Source organism: Pseudonaja textilis, chromosome 3, assembly GCF_049901715.1.
Source record: "Pseudonaja textilis isolate UNSWEBS1 chromosome 3, rPseTex1.2, whole genome shotgun sequence".
Lineage (NCBI taxonomy): Eukaryota > Metazoa > Chordata > Lepidosauria > Squamata > Elapidae > Pseudonaja > Pseudonaja textilis.
In genome coordinates, this window is record NC_141992.1 from 27949862 (window position 1) to 27965686 (window position 15825).

General features: G+C 35.6%; 1 long non-coding RNA gene across 1 annotated transcript in view; it reads right to left on the reverse strand.

Annotated features, from left to right (window-relative positions):
* LOC148126053 (uncharacterized) overlaps window positions 1–15825 on the reverse strand; it is a 57095-nt gene that overhangs the window by 34039 nt on the left and 7231 nt on the right. The gene's annotated exons all lie outside the window — the stretch shown is intronic.

Genomic DNA, 15825 nt, shown 5'->3' on the forward strand with positions numbered 1-15825 from the left:
TATTTTTGGACATGTTATCTTAAGACAGAAAAGGAATATATTTACCTAAATGTTTTTAGAATTCTGAAGGTCAACTTAGTTTTCATAGATATTGATTTCCACAATTATTTTTTAATTATACTTTTAAAAAAGTAGTTAAGCTAACAATGACTTTCACCCTCATGAAGGTGAATCCAAAATAGTGAACAGAATAACATTTTACTGAAAAGGAATTAAAACTGTATCTCTACAAACTGTATTTTTTTACATGGCTACTGACACATATTTGTTCTATTACTGAAAACTGTGAAGTTATGAATGAATATTGATGATCATTAAAGATTCTTTTTCATGGTTGAATGTTGGAAAACTTTCTGTAACTGGTATAGAGCAAACAAAACTTATAGAATAACAAGCATTCCACCAGTACCTGTAAAAACTAGCTCCTGGACCTAGAGTCTGAATAATAATTATTTTTCAACCGAAGAACAGAGTAGTCTATCTATCTACCACATTTTTGCAACTTTTCTTGCAAAGTTGGTCAAAACTACCAAAGATTTGACTAAAACAATAGCATACAACAGTTAATAGCAAAGGAAATTATGATAAAAGCGGCTAAAAACTACTCTCCCACTGGAAAGTTTACATTTAAAATCAAAATCAGATATTAAATGCCTAAAATAAGGAATGTTATTGCATGGTGCCCAGAAGATTTTTATCTCTGTAGTCACTTCCATATTTTCTTGGATGAAGATAACTGAGGAAGATCAGTGTCCTTCAGCAACAGCACATATGTGTGCGTGCAACTCATTTCAGGGGTTTATTATTTGAGTATCTATGTAGGAAGCTATGAAGTGAAGAGATTCATTGCACTGAGTTGTCCCAAAGGTGTTTTTTTTAGGAGGCAACTGGACTTTCTTGTTTTTACTTTTGAAGATGTTTCACTTCCCATCCAAGAAGCTTCTTCAACTCTGATAGAATAGTGGGAAATGGAAGGATTTATATTCCTTGAAGACAGCTGGTATTCCATTATACTATTCCCCACTATCCTATCAGAGCAGAAGAAGCTTCTTGGTTGAGAAGTGAAATGTCTTCAAAAGAAAAAACAAGAAAGTCCACAGTTGCCTTTTGAAAAAAGCACCTTTGGGACAACCATGACCTGGGTGATTGAGAATCTCTATAGATTCATTGCACTGAGTTGCATGTTAGGTAACATTCAAGCCTGCAGATTATGCTTCCTGTATTAAGCTATTATAAAGAAATGACTGAATTCTGTACCTTACCACATCAAGTTGCAAAGTACTAACATATATTTGAATATATGTAGAAAGCTAGCTATGCATGGTAAACCAGGAAGGCAGGGCAAAGTTTAATTAAATATAATAATCACATGCACTATAAAGTGCTGAAGACTAGAGTCAAATTTTTCTAATTTTATGACTTTAAGTTCTGTCGGGCATCCTATCCCAAACTCCTATGTAATATGAATATTGATTGTAAATTTTGTGAGTTTGTACAGTAATCCAAATATACCTGAAGTGCATGTTGAAAAAGGCTCACATAAAGAATAGAAGGATCTGAAGTAGGAGAATAATTTTGATTGCATTTTGTCAGTATGAAAACAAACAGCTGGAATATTTCAGGAAATCTAATTTGGAAATATGAATAGCAAGGAGTTGCAGCATACATTTATTTTGATAAATGAGATTTCCTGTCTCAATTAATCTTCCCTTTATGGGTCCAAACTAAGTCGTTCTTCAAAGCCATCATGATTTTATATGAACAAATTACAATTCTTTATTGAATCATTTATATTGGCCATTTGTTTGCAATAAACCTCACTATGTACCGAATGTCAATTGTTTTATGTATGTATACTTTACAAAATACCCTGAAGTCCAAGGCCAGTAATAGCCATTTTCTTTGCTTTCATAATACATTTGAAAGGGAGGTAACTGTTTTAGCACATGACAAACTGAAAATGCCATACCCACAAGTCTTTTACCCCAGTCCAGTTGCTCAATCCATGGCATTCTACTGTTAAAATTGGATATATTCAATGGATTAAATAATGCATTTCATTTATCTAATGTGGAATTTATTAACTTATCTCTATATTTCAAGGTGATAGGTAAAGAAAACAGGTGATTTCTAATGATATGCAATCAGATTATTTTGCTTGAACTTTTATTTTTTACTTCTAATGTACTAGTCATTAAGATTTCTTATTGTGGCAACTTAAATGTTTGCCAGAAAATTCAGGTTCAATCTCTGCTAAAAAATGAAGCTCTGTTTGGGGATTGGAGGAATACTAAATTTCCCCCACTAAAAAGGACTGTCTGGTCTCTTGAACAGATATTGTAGGTGTTTGAAAAAACAAAATTCTGAGCATCCCCCAGCATTAAGACAATGTTTGTCTTGTAACTGGCTGTTAAATTGCCTTGCTAAAGAGAATGAAATGTTGATATGGACCGGCGATGAGAGTCTGGGATTTTTTTTCATTGGTGCTTTTTTGCCATGTTCCTTTTTTCACATTAATAAATAGTTAAAAGGCAATTAGAATGTTAATTTCTGGGGCTAATGTGCTACAGTGGAAGCCATGTGGACTAATATGGTGAGTCCATCAGTTTGAATTAACAGTGTAGGGTATCCAGGGACTTCTCAGAGTAACTGGGAAAAAACCTCCCCAATCAGTTTGTTATCAAGGTTGACACTGAAAATGATGCAATCATGGTCAAGTGTCCCTGAAGGACCATATTACTGAATGCTGTATATTAGCGCTGTACTCAACCTTTTCTTTGATTCAATAAGAAGAAAAATATATTAATAGCTAAAGTATATAAAGTATACATTTCATTCCAGGATCTTGTATTTTTAGTTTTTAAAAGCTGCTTGGCTTTGTTTGTGTATATTACCTTCCAATTTAGATATAAGCAAGTTTAGTAAATATTGAAGAATGTGATGCTATTTTCTGATGCAACTTTTGAGATGTAATTTTGTTTTCACTCCTACCACTGCAGAAACATTTGCATAAAGTACATAAAATGTTCCTATTCAATATCCCACACAGTCGCCTATGTCATCGTCCTCAATATGCCATTTCATCCTCCAATCCATCGGTCAGTCAGTATTCCATGGTTATTAAGCATGCTTGGTTCTCACTAACCCCAGCCTTTCAATTTGTGGCTAGAGCATCTATATGAATAAAGGACATGCCCTAGTTATATCAAAAGTAATTCATCCCTATCACAATAATGACTTAGCTTCATGTGACACTGATATATGCAGAAATCACTTGGGGGGAACATTTACTTACCCATCTGGCACAACCCAACCCAGCTAACGACAATCAAACCCAATATAGAGTAACATTATAGTAAAAACTAAAAATTATAGTATGTTTGTGGGATTAAATCCTGCTTAGCCTTCTAAAGTGGAAATTATTGACTGATTCTCCAGGGACATCTTAACAGGTGGAGAATATAGTCTGCTGGCATGGTTAAGCCATGTAGGGTTTAAAGGTCAAAAACAGCACAAAGAGAATGTATGCTTAAATGTCTCACACAATAACCTCTAGCATTTGTATTATTTAAATATTGGATGGATTGACTCTTTCAAGGAACTTTAGATAGGATTCTGCTTCCTTTTCAATTTGATATATTTTTCACAGGTTAGTTGTGGTTAGCTGCTGCAGTTATTCTTCTAACATGTAACAAAAAGCTTAAGAAATATTGATAGAAGTGGGCTATATAGAAACAGACTTGATAGAAATAAACACATCTAGCCAAACTAAATACATACAGCTGCTATTTATTGTTTTTTTTCCAGTTTCCTTAAAACAAATATTCAGTAATTTGCATTGGATGATTTTTTGAAAGGACTTAAAATCTAATATGTAAAATGTTTTTATGTAAATACTGAATGAAAACCTTTCTACCTACATATATTTGATGCAAGAGGGCAATATGTATATTGTTATATATATTGTTTTACCTCCATTTAATAGATAAAACAAGCTTTTGAACAAGATTCTGTCACACACACACGCACGCGCACACACACACATCGTATACAGTATATCAGACATTATAGCAAATTATCTCTTAAAAACTTGCCTGGAATCAAACACTGGAATTTGTACACCAAAAACATACATGCATGTTAAAAATGTTTAAAAAGAGGAAGATGAAGCAGAAATATGGAAGACTAAAGGAGTCCCATAGAAATTGAAATACAAATTTCCCCCCAAAGAAATAGTGATTTCTTCATTTTCATTAAAGTTATTGAAACACAGAATTTGGATGATGAAATGTTTGAGCATTTTCCCCAGTTTCTACAAGACTGAGTTACATTAATCTCTGATCACATCAGTATAAATATTCTATCTATAGAAGCTGTGGCAGTTCCCTTTTACTATTTTTTTTCCAACTCATCATAAATGCTTTCATTTCTGTTATCTTGAAGCTTCTGTTGGCATTGTCAGAGAAGGAAGCAATAGATTAGAGTGAAATTTCAATGTGATAGATCTGTATGTAATATGACTAGAATTCATATTGGTCCCTTTGCATCGACAGTAATACTTTCTAGCAATTTGTATATCCAATCTATTAGTATTAGGCATACCAAAATAATGTTACCATGATATTATGTCTTATATTGGTTTTATTACTGTAGCTTCACTAAAGAACACAATGTGAAGAATTTTTGTTCTGTATCTTTACATATCAGAGCTGACTGTAATGATAGCATCTTTTAAAGGAATGTATCTTTAAAACATATAAAGATACTCAGTAGCTTTTTTCTCACAACATGCTTAACTGGATGTGTGTGACAGCATGTTGTTGAACATCAGAGGTGGTATTCAGCAGGTTCTGACCAGTTCTGGAGAACCAGTAGCAGAAAATTTGAGCAGTTCAGAGAACCAGCAAATCCCACCTCTGAATGGAGATTTTACAGTATTCTTCCCCTTCCAGGCCCACCAAGCCATGCCCATAGAACCGGTAGTAAAAAATTTTTTTGAATCCCACCATTGTTGAACACCATAACCAGTCATCACTGAGTTTAGAGGCACTGATTGATTATGTTTCCTCAAATCATTTTGAACTCCTTGTGACGATATTGCTGAATTTTCTCCATGATGATCTATCGGTAACCCTAATCTCTTTTTTCAGGTATCCTTGAAAAGTTAATGTAGATTACTTTTAGCCCAAAGTGTCCCATAGGTTTTTGAGGATAAACAAGCTTCTTTCAATCACTTCTTCAATACAGAGATGAAAACCATTTATAAGCCCGTACTGCTGATATAATAAATAAGTATTTGCCTAGTTATGAGGCAGCATTTAGGTCTTAGGTCATATTGACTGTTCACAACAATATACCTACAGCTGTGTAGCTGTATGTTCAATATGTGGATGGAAAAATCATTTGTAGATTGATTGTAATTTTTAAAAGGATGCTGAAAGAAGATAATGACAAAACAGTTCCATACAGATGTTAAGGATATAACACATACGTAGGCATATAGTAAGAAGACCTATGCTCAACTTGAAGTAGACTTATTTTAGAAATTCCTTTGACAAGTGGTACTGTGCAAAAAGTGGCATAAATTTTGGAAACTACATTGTCTATCTTTCTGGGCATTGTTACTGGTGAAATGTCCATGGTACTGAACCATGATAAATACTGTAATGCAAAAAAGGAAAGATGAGTGAAAGATAAAATAAAATGTGTCGATATATGTCTTTTAAATTAGGCATTGTATCTTTCATTTATTTGATGAAATAAAGGAGAAAGGAAAAGAAAAGTTAGAGGGTGTTTCTCAGTCTATAAAGCTAAAAGTAAATGTTTTTCTGTCAGTTGAGTCTGACTCTAGGGGGTGGTGCTCATATTATCTGAGGGAACCAGCCTTGTCCAAAAATATGACTATATACCAAGGCACACAGAATGCTATTACCTTTCCACTGCAGTGGTACCTAATTATCTGCTTGCATTTGAATGCTTTCAAACTGCTAGGTGGGCAGAAATGAGAGTTCACCTCACTACAAAGTGCTAGGGTCTTGAACTCAAACTGTCTGCTTTCAGATGACAAGCTCAGCATCTTCTAACCCAGTGAGCCATCATGCCCTCTTCCTCAGGGTATAGAAGCCCATTAAACTTGTAAACTTTCTAAGTATGCTAGCTTAATTACTGGTAAGTAAAAACTATATTCTATTTCTATCAAAACACTTGTATGTTGTTCATTTTGGCATATGAAAGCAGTTTCCTTCCTTCTTGTTTTATTTGTGGCTAAGCAAATGAACTATGAATCAGGAAACCCTTAATTTAAACCTCACCTTTGCCATGAATTGGCACAGAGTCAAATAGATGTTTGAGTTCAGTTTGCTTTGAATTATTCAATATAATCCAGTGGCTGAATTGAAGACAGAACAAATTTTCTATCAGACTCTGTAAATGTCATTGGGCTACAAGTTTTTTTGAAATTTTAGACTGCACGTTGAGAAGGTATTTACAGTTGGGAGGGTGGGAGGAATAGGGGGGGAAAGTGATATTTCCTCAATAAGTGACATTTCTTTTACAAGTGATAACATTTTCCACCTTTATTTCACCATCAAATGCAGAAGGAAGTCACCGTTCTAAATGTACTTTTAGGAAACAACTTAAAAATGAAAAAAAATGTTACTAAATGTACAAAGACTTGGAACATACTTGAAGTGAGTTCCCGTTCTTTCATTACAATGCTAAAATATGTGAGTATATTATATCTATCTATCTATCTATCTATCTATCTATCTATCTATCTATCTATCTATTTATCTATCTATCTATCTATCTATCTGTGTTTCTGAAGATAAAGAAGATAATATTGTTCCTTCCTTTTCATTATGTGTTAGATGAAGTTATAGTACTGAGTGGAGGATATTCTGGATTATACTAATATCAGACTCCTGATTCTGAATGTGTATGTGTGTGTGTTTCCAAGGCTATTCCACTTTAAAATTGATAATGTATATTAAACTACCTCATAGAATTGGTAATATGCAGTTAAATGTTTCTATTTTATGAGCTAGTTCATTAGCCTGGAGGGAAGTGTTTTTTGGGAGGGATAAGCATTCAAATTGTGATTTTCTCCAATACAAAATTGTATAAGTCAGATATTCATACAGCCTCAGTGTTTTGCATGCATCAGCCTAACTTGTATCCTCTGGCAGTGTGTTGGTACTGCAAGCCCAAGATTGTCAGCTAGCATAAGCATCCAGTAGATAAGAGTTTGAATGGTTGAAGACCCAATATTTCATCAGGTTCACAGTTCATATGTAAGAATGGAACCACAGATTTTCTGACATATAGAAATGATTGGTCACATTTACAAAGAGGCATCAATTTATTAAATTTAGGTATCCATTTTCCTTCTTCGGTTCAACCATATCCGATTCTCGGATTTCCTGGCCAAGTCTCTGCAGTTTTCTTGGCAAGGTTTTTCAGAAATGGGTTGCCATTACCTCCTTCCTAGGCCTCACAGAACCCTTGACCATTATACCAAACTGGCTCTCAAAGTATCCATAACTGTACCCCAAAAATATACATTTGATGCACAGTAACAATAAACAGGAGTGATCATCATCTTGAAAAGTATTAAAATATCTTGTGTAACATTATATTAGGTACCAAAATAATTGTACCCTAATACAGTCATTCAATTATAGGCTCTCCCTGAGGTCTGGACAGCTCCCACCTTGATGGTATTAGAGACCGTAAAAACCTGGCTCCCAGACCTTGGTGTAGGGAGGATGGAACCCCTTGCTAGATGTGTTTGATATGTTGCCTATGTCTTGGTGTTCGTTGTCTGAATTTTCCACTTTGTTTATTATCTCCATTGTATTTTTCCAAACTATTGTGAGCCCTCCCAAATCACTTTGAACTTGGGAGGCACAGAAATAGAATAAAATAATTGCTTTTACCTGTCTAAATGTCACTTGTTAATGCAGGTTTTTAAAAAACTACACCAACTCAGGCCTAAAATTATATGATCTCAGGTATAGTTTACTTTTTTTTAACAGTCCTATAATGTGTGTGTGTGTGTGTGTGTGTGTGTGTATGATAGCATTAAATTAAATTGCATTTGTAGTTGCATCCTATAATCTCCACTTCTGCATAAATATAAAAATCCCTTGAGCAACTGCATCACACTGAAAAAGGCTAATTATCCAGATTCTGTTGTGACCTAATGTGTTTTTCAAACCCTACCCCTAAATTTGTTGTATAATAGTCATTTTCTGCTTCACTAGCTAGTCAGATAGGCAGGAAATGGTGTTGGCTGAAGGTCAAAGAACATCAAAAGCTGCCTCTTGCTGTCCCCTAGTGAGGGAGGTTTATTGCCTTCATCTTAATGTAATGGCTGAATTTGTAGGTTGAAAAATAATCCAGAAGGATTGGGCTGAAGAATCAAAACATCAAGAAATTTGGGCATTTAAATTATGCTGATATAAAATGTTAGAAAAGGATGAGAAAAAATGCAATGATGAATATAACTGAAATTAGCCCTTCAGTAGGACTAAAGTGCTTTGAAAACACTCATTGAAGATCACAATAAGATTTATAATAATTTCCAAAATAAATGTTTTTGAAAGAATTATAAAACTGAAAGTCATTGGCCAAAGTAGGACTTAAATGGGACTTAATTCCCACTGAAGATTTTTCTACAGGGAATAATATTTTCTTGGGTGTGTAGCTTTAACATCATTGTTCCTGCATGAATTTTCTAGGATTTAATCATGCCAATTCTGAGAAAATTTTTATTATTTCTGAGGAAAATCTCCTTCCAGAATATTCAAGGCTATCAAAGGTAATTATGCATATGGGTTATATATTCAATGCCAGAGTCAACTTGAATCCCATTTCAAATATCTAGGGAACATAAGAATACGTTCTTGTGTTTCATGCCTTACTGTGGGTTCCTCCAGATTCTAGTTGGCAACTTTGGAAAGATAGTATTTGAACATTGGTCTGATCCTACCAAGCCCTTATATTGTTTTATCAAACTTAAAGCAATGTTTAATCAATTTTTAATTAAATAAAGTTTGAAGCATAAGAGCAGTTTGACTTTGGAATCAGTTACAAGAAAACTCATGGACTCCCTTTCCTTGGTTGCTAAACAATGGGTATGTCTGCAGCAGAGGGTCCAAGAAAGGCCAAATGGTAGGTGCAACTGTAGATCAAAAGCCTACTCTTGCATATGTGCATGTATGTGTATGTTGCATAAGTCTCTCTGTCTCTCTGTCTCTCTGTCTCTCTCTCTCTCTCTCTCTCTGTATGTATGTATATCAGTGGTGGTATTCAAATAAAATTGCCACCATTTCAGTGGGCGTGGCTTGGTGGCCGCGCTTTGCATCCATGCACACACTTTGAGCGCACGCGCATGCCAAACATGCACTTTGTGCAGGCACAGAGGCATTCTAACTTGCCTCCTGCAAGCCTGCATGATGGTGGTTGCTGCAGCAGGTGCTGCGTGGAGCTATTCTGCGCCATGCAAAGCAGTTGCGCTTTGAATTCTGGCCATAAAATTGAGTATGGGAGCCCGGACGGGTGGGTGGGCCAACCACAGTGCAGCGAAGAGAACTGGTTCAGTCTTCATTGCTCATCGCCGCTACCAGCTCTCCAGAACCGGGCAGAACCGGTCGAATACCACCACTGATGTATATGCATATGCATATGTATATGTATTATGCATACAAAGGAACATGTTTTCAGTTTTCAGTTGTGCTTACCACATGTGCACTCTTCATCTCCCCCTTTCCCCCTAGATAGCTGCTTTGCTAAATAGCCATCTGTCTGGGTGCTTTAATTTGGATTCCTGCACTAAGCAGGAGGTGTTGACCTAAACACTCCCTTGAAACCTTATAATTCTATGACTTCTGAGTTCAGAACCTTGATTTGCACTGCCATATTTATTTTCCAATCTTGTAGTTGTAAGATACAGAACTATTGCTGTGCAGCTGATGGGAAAAGGAATCACACAAAAGGATCGTTTGATGGTGCCTCTTATCTCAGAGACAAAGCTGACAGTACTGGCTCCTTCTGGGAGTTTCTAAAACAGGATAAACAGAAATGATGGCCTGAGTTGCATGAACCAAAGAGATATGGTGAAGAAATAATTCCCCTTGCTTTCATTCCCCCATGACTCCCAATCTACATTATCACAGTCCTTTTGCTTGTGTATATTTGGCAGTTAATCACAATGAAAAGCATATATAATATTAGCATAAAATGTGTCATTGAGATCTAGAGGGAGTATCACATGTCAATCATTTCTGGACAGAGAAGTTTGAGGGCAATAGTTGATGCTGTAAAGCTTTCTTCCTTAAAATATCATTTATATATTACTCCAAACACATAAAGACAAGAAAAAGGCAATGTAGTTTCAAGATATGCAAACATTTTGCAGGATACTTGAAGAATTGGGAGAATTTGAACATATGAATAAAATATAATAAAAATACAGGCTTTGGTTGGTTATTTGGAAAAAATGATTATCTAAACCTTTTGTTAATAGGTGAGAAATAATGAAACGGGAAAAAATCATTTGTTTGTGGTATCAAGGAATATTTGAAACTATCACATAAATGTAATAGGGAATATACAATGGAAGAAACAATAAAGATTGCCTTCTTGACAGTGAATGATAGCTTTTGTTTATTAAAGTGTGCATTGTATCGTTCATCCTCTAATATCTCAAAATGTCACTTAGCTGAACTCTGATAATATGCAGACATTTATTAACATTTATGAATCAATTATATTAAAATGTTATTTTTCATTAATAAATCAGCTAAAATATGAAATTAGTTGTCAGCAAAGATTTGTCTGGAAAACGAACAGTGAAATTGCCAACCTGTCATTGATGAAATAAAATGCTATTGCAGATTTTTTTTAAAAAAAATTGGAAAATCATTTGCTTTTCACTTTCAGAAGGCAAATGGTGATGACTTGAGATGAAGTCCAAGACATCTGGGAAAAACTGGGTTGCATCTACAGATTTATTGGTTACCCCTCTTTCATTTTAAATAGAAAGAATTATGTACATGATTACATTTTTAGCAAGGCTTTTTTTTAAAAAAAAACTATACATTGATTCCATGCAGAAGCATGGAAACACTGAGGGACATTAATCAATGATGAACTTTGGAAAGTAGCTCTGGATACCAGTTCAAGCAAGTTATCACATCTATAAGCATATTCCTGTATAAATAGCAATGTTTCAACAGCACTGTGCAATTAGACAAAGAAGGAAATTGTCCAAAAATAACAAGATTATCCTCTTCTTCTCCCCCCACCTCTACTCTGGTGTGAGGTTACAGATTCAAATAAAAGAAAACAAGAAAATGTTGGTTCTTATGAAGTTCTGAAACAGACACAGGAGGAGCAAATATTTATTCTGCTGTTGACCTTCTTTGGCAAACAGTGCTATTAGGTGGTTTGCAGCTTCGCACTTTAGGGAGGTGAGAAATTATTTTTTTAAAAAAAAGAAGGTGAGAAAGGGCTGAAGAGAGACAAGAGATTGTGTTGAGAGACTATAATGAATTCTACGAATAGCATTATCATAATTAATATGACTAAATAAAATTCATGGATTTTTAGAGTGACATCTGTCCAAACAAAAGCAACCTTTTCCCTTACTGGGATGCCAACATTTTTGTCAAGTCTATTGAGCCAATGAAATAATCAGCACCTGCCTTGAGATATACAATATGTGCAGGGTGGCTGCATGCACACTTAGCTTTTAGATTTGCATGTGTCAGTCTTGTCACTAGGTCAAGATTCCACCATTAAATGGATTGGGAGATCATCTCCAAAATAGATTACTGTAATGTGCTATATATGGTGGTGCCCTTGAAGAGCATTCAGGAACTACTGCAGGTGCAAAGTGCACTGGCATAGGCAGTTATATGTGCTCTTCAATTGGCATACATTTATGTTTGCTCTCTAAGCTGTACTGGTTGCCAGTTTGCTTTCAGGTTCAGTTCAAAGTGCTAGTAATGACCTATGAAACCCTATATGGTATGGGGCCAGGTTATTTGAGGGACTGCTTCTCCCTAGTTACATTGCTCCATCCCATCAAGATTGGCAAGAGAAGCATGTTACAGATCCCTTCCATCAATCTATGTCATCTGATGAGAACCATGAGGATAGCCTTCTTTGTTATGACACTTGTCCTTAGGAACTTCAGTCTAATTCTGAGGTTAGACTGGTCTCAACTCAAATACATGCTTTGTCATTGTGCTTGGTGATCCAATGGTGGCATGGGGCCTATTAACTGGCTGTATTGTTAGTGATTATATTGACTGTATTTTCCTGAAAATCAAGTTTTAACTTTTTAAATTTGGTCTTTAATTATTTTCATTTTGTTGTTTATTTGTAACTATTATTGCTTGTTAATATGAGCTATCCAGAGTCATGTATGGACAGTTACATTAAGTAAATATGTTAGTAAAACACCAAACATCTGGTGAATATGGAATATATTAATCAATGTATGTGGTTCAGAGTTGGTCCATCTCTTTCCAAGTTGATAATTATTGTCATAGGCAATCATGTTTGTATAGGGGCATAATAAAGGGCTGGACAATCCAAACTGATGGACAGAGATGCAAAAATAGAGGTTTGTGTTACATCCAACCTGCCTGTATCCCTTCTGTGTTTACAGTCTGCTAGAGGACATGTCCTCAAATGAGAAGAAGTGGAGCCAGAAGCTTCAAATAGTAGCAGTCCAAGTTCCCAGGACCCCTACTCTCACCTACTCATGAGTTTCTCAAAATTCAGTCCCTTTGTCCTGGGTCAAGGTGCTTAATGAAGATTATGAAGCAAAGGGCTGAAGTTGCTAATCGGAGTAGCTATTAAAAGGCATGGAAGTGCTAATCAGAAAGTGGATTCTGCAGCTCCCCTGTAATCTGTTTCAGATGCGTCCTGGATGGAATTCAGTGTAGCTTATTTATTGCCCTACCTCTGAAAATGATGAGAACAATTCTTCAAAACTCAGTTCTGATTTGCATGTACACTACTTTGTGGCCTAGATCTTGCCTCATCTTTTCTCTTGTTTCTCATCTGGATTCGTAGGCACATTTGTTTGTTTTATCACAGCATACTCTAGCCTCAAGGTATTGTAGAGAAATTTTTCCAAAGGCTGTTTATTTTCTATGCACCATGAAACAATCTAAGCTTGCTTATCTCTGACTGTGCATGATTTATAGCTGTCTGATTTAATGTTGTAACAAGCAGCTGAGCTGGCACAGAAAACTATGGCCCTTAAATTTCAGTAAAGACATAGGAAAATAGGGCTTTTGAATTTGATGATATTTTTGGGACTAACAAAGATCTTAAATCTTTCAAATGCTCAAGACACCAATTTAACCCCAGGGTCTTCTTAAGATAGGCATGTTCTTTCTCATTTTTCATATGTACCCCTCAATGTGTGCAAAGTGCAGGCTGTCCCTCACACTCTCAAAAGCTTTTTACCCTAAGATACATTAATTCCCTCAATGGGACAATGCAATCCTAGTTAAGGGATGTTCTGAGCTCAGAATCAAATATCATAAACACTAGAACACTTTCCACATATAAATTCAATCCCCTTAAAAGCTTAGGAAGAAACAGAAAATGCAAGAGAGCAGGTCAGGGATGATTTGAGAGTTGACATTAACATCATTTTGTGCATTTTGCATTATTGTCATTATCATTGCAGTTTTCATGCCAATGTTAAATATCTTCAAGAGACTGGAAATTTGCCTTCATAGCTGTGATAAACATGCTTATATTCAGTAGTGGGGTATGTTTTAATTAATTCATATTGTAACCCTGAGCCATTCTTTCTCTTTCAGCTCCAGGAAGAAAACTAACCACTTCCAAAAACTTTGCCAAACAAGCTTCAGGGGCTTGCTTAGCTAGTTGCTGGAAGTAAAAACTGACCCCATAAAAAAATGGGGCGACTACAGTGAAGGCTCAGCCTTGAATTGCCATGAAACAAATTTGTATAGACAAACCTCCTTACCTAAATTCGATATGATTGGCATGCAAAATATCCTAGCCTCAATCCATAGTATCTCCTATTAAAGGATCAATTTTCTGTTGTAAGATCTTGGGAAGTTGCTATGGGACAGAATTGACAATACTCAATGGAATAGGTATCAGTTATCTTAGCTTTATCATCTGGGGGAAAATAGCCAAAAAGTGGATGTTAAAATTAATTATGAATTTAAACATGGATTTCCAATCTATATTATAATTTTATTTGTCTAAGGCCATAGGACTTTCAGTTCTTCAAGATAAACTAGATCAGAAAACAGATAATAAAGGTTTACAAGAGCTCTATTGTTGTAGGGTATACATAATATAATTTGGAAGCCTATCAGAAGGCTTCTGCTCCACAAGAATCCATATTTACAGGACTATGTCATCTTAGTTGCTTGCTAACAGACCTGGCCCACAGGCATTCATCTGGTCTGGGTTAGAGTTATCCTTATTCTACAAAGATAATTTGCCTGATAAGATCATAATGATTGTTGGCTCCAGAAGCTCAGGTTTAGGACCAGATCATCCAAAAATTCATGAGTTTTATCACTGTCCTGACACATTGCTTTTCTCACTATGTTCTTGTATGGTTGAGCCTTGGGCATCTCTGCAAGACAAGATTATAATAATTATCTATTTCATGTAACCAACTTGGACAAATCAAGCTTAAATGTGTATAGATCAGCTGTGCATATGTACTATAAACTGAGCCAGCATCGTGATTTTCCTAAGTACCAAGTGATTTTTGATGGAAGTAATTTTGAGTAATTTTGATGGAATCAAGTGGAATTGGATACTAACTGAGCAACGCTACTTGGAATTTTATGTAAGGCTCCCTTAATTGCTGCAATATACTATGTAAGTCACCTTTAATTACTTTCTTTTCATGGGAGAAAATTAGAATATGAATGTGACAAACAAATGCAGCTTTCAATCCCAGTGACCTCAAATGTAGCAATCTCTATCATCTCAAAGAACAAACATAACAAGTATGTTTTGTAGAAAGATTCCTTTCTCTTTTTCCATCCACTATTTTACTCTCTCAAATTAACTTTCTTCAAGATGCTATAATTTTAATGAGTTCATCATAAGAGCTGAGACATTGTCACTGTGCAGTGATTCCAAATATACCGATATACAGATGGCTTCAGAGGTAACTTCGGATCAGTGATTTGTATTTACTAAAGGGAAAATGTTCACATAAAAGATTGTCTCCTGTCAACAGATTGCAATTTGAATTTGGGAATAGGAATGTGTCTGTGTGTAGGCATGGACATGAATATCCAGCTGATAGCTTTAACAACAATCAAACAGGAAAAATGTAAGTATGCAACCAACAAAATTTAACTCTCCTGGCATCTATTTGATGGGGATATCCATATGTGAAGTTTACAATATCTTTTTCATGGCTTTTCCAAGATCATGAGATGCCAACATTACTGGGCAAATGATCATCTGGGCATCCATCCAGCAGATGACCATCTTCATAATGATGCCATTCATGGCTAATTTTCCAGAATTGAAAATGAATTGTAGCTGCTGCGGCTTCCACCTTTGCCGCATAGCAACGAGTGCAGAAAGTCAATTAATTACCATCTTTGGTGGAATTCAGAGGCCTTTTCATCTTCAGCTCAGTCGAGTGTGTAATGGAAAAAGGGAGAGAAACAGACTGCATTTGGCCAATAGGGAATTGAATGACAAAGTGAAAGATGAGCGCTGGGGGGAGAAAAAACAAGAGGGTACACAATAGAAGGTGAGTGGACAGAAAATCTGATTGCATGAGTT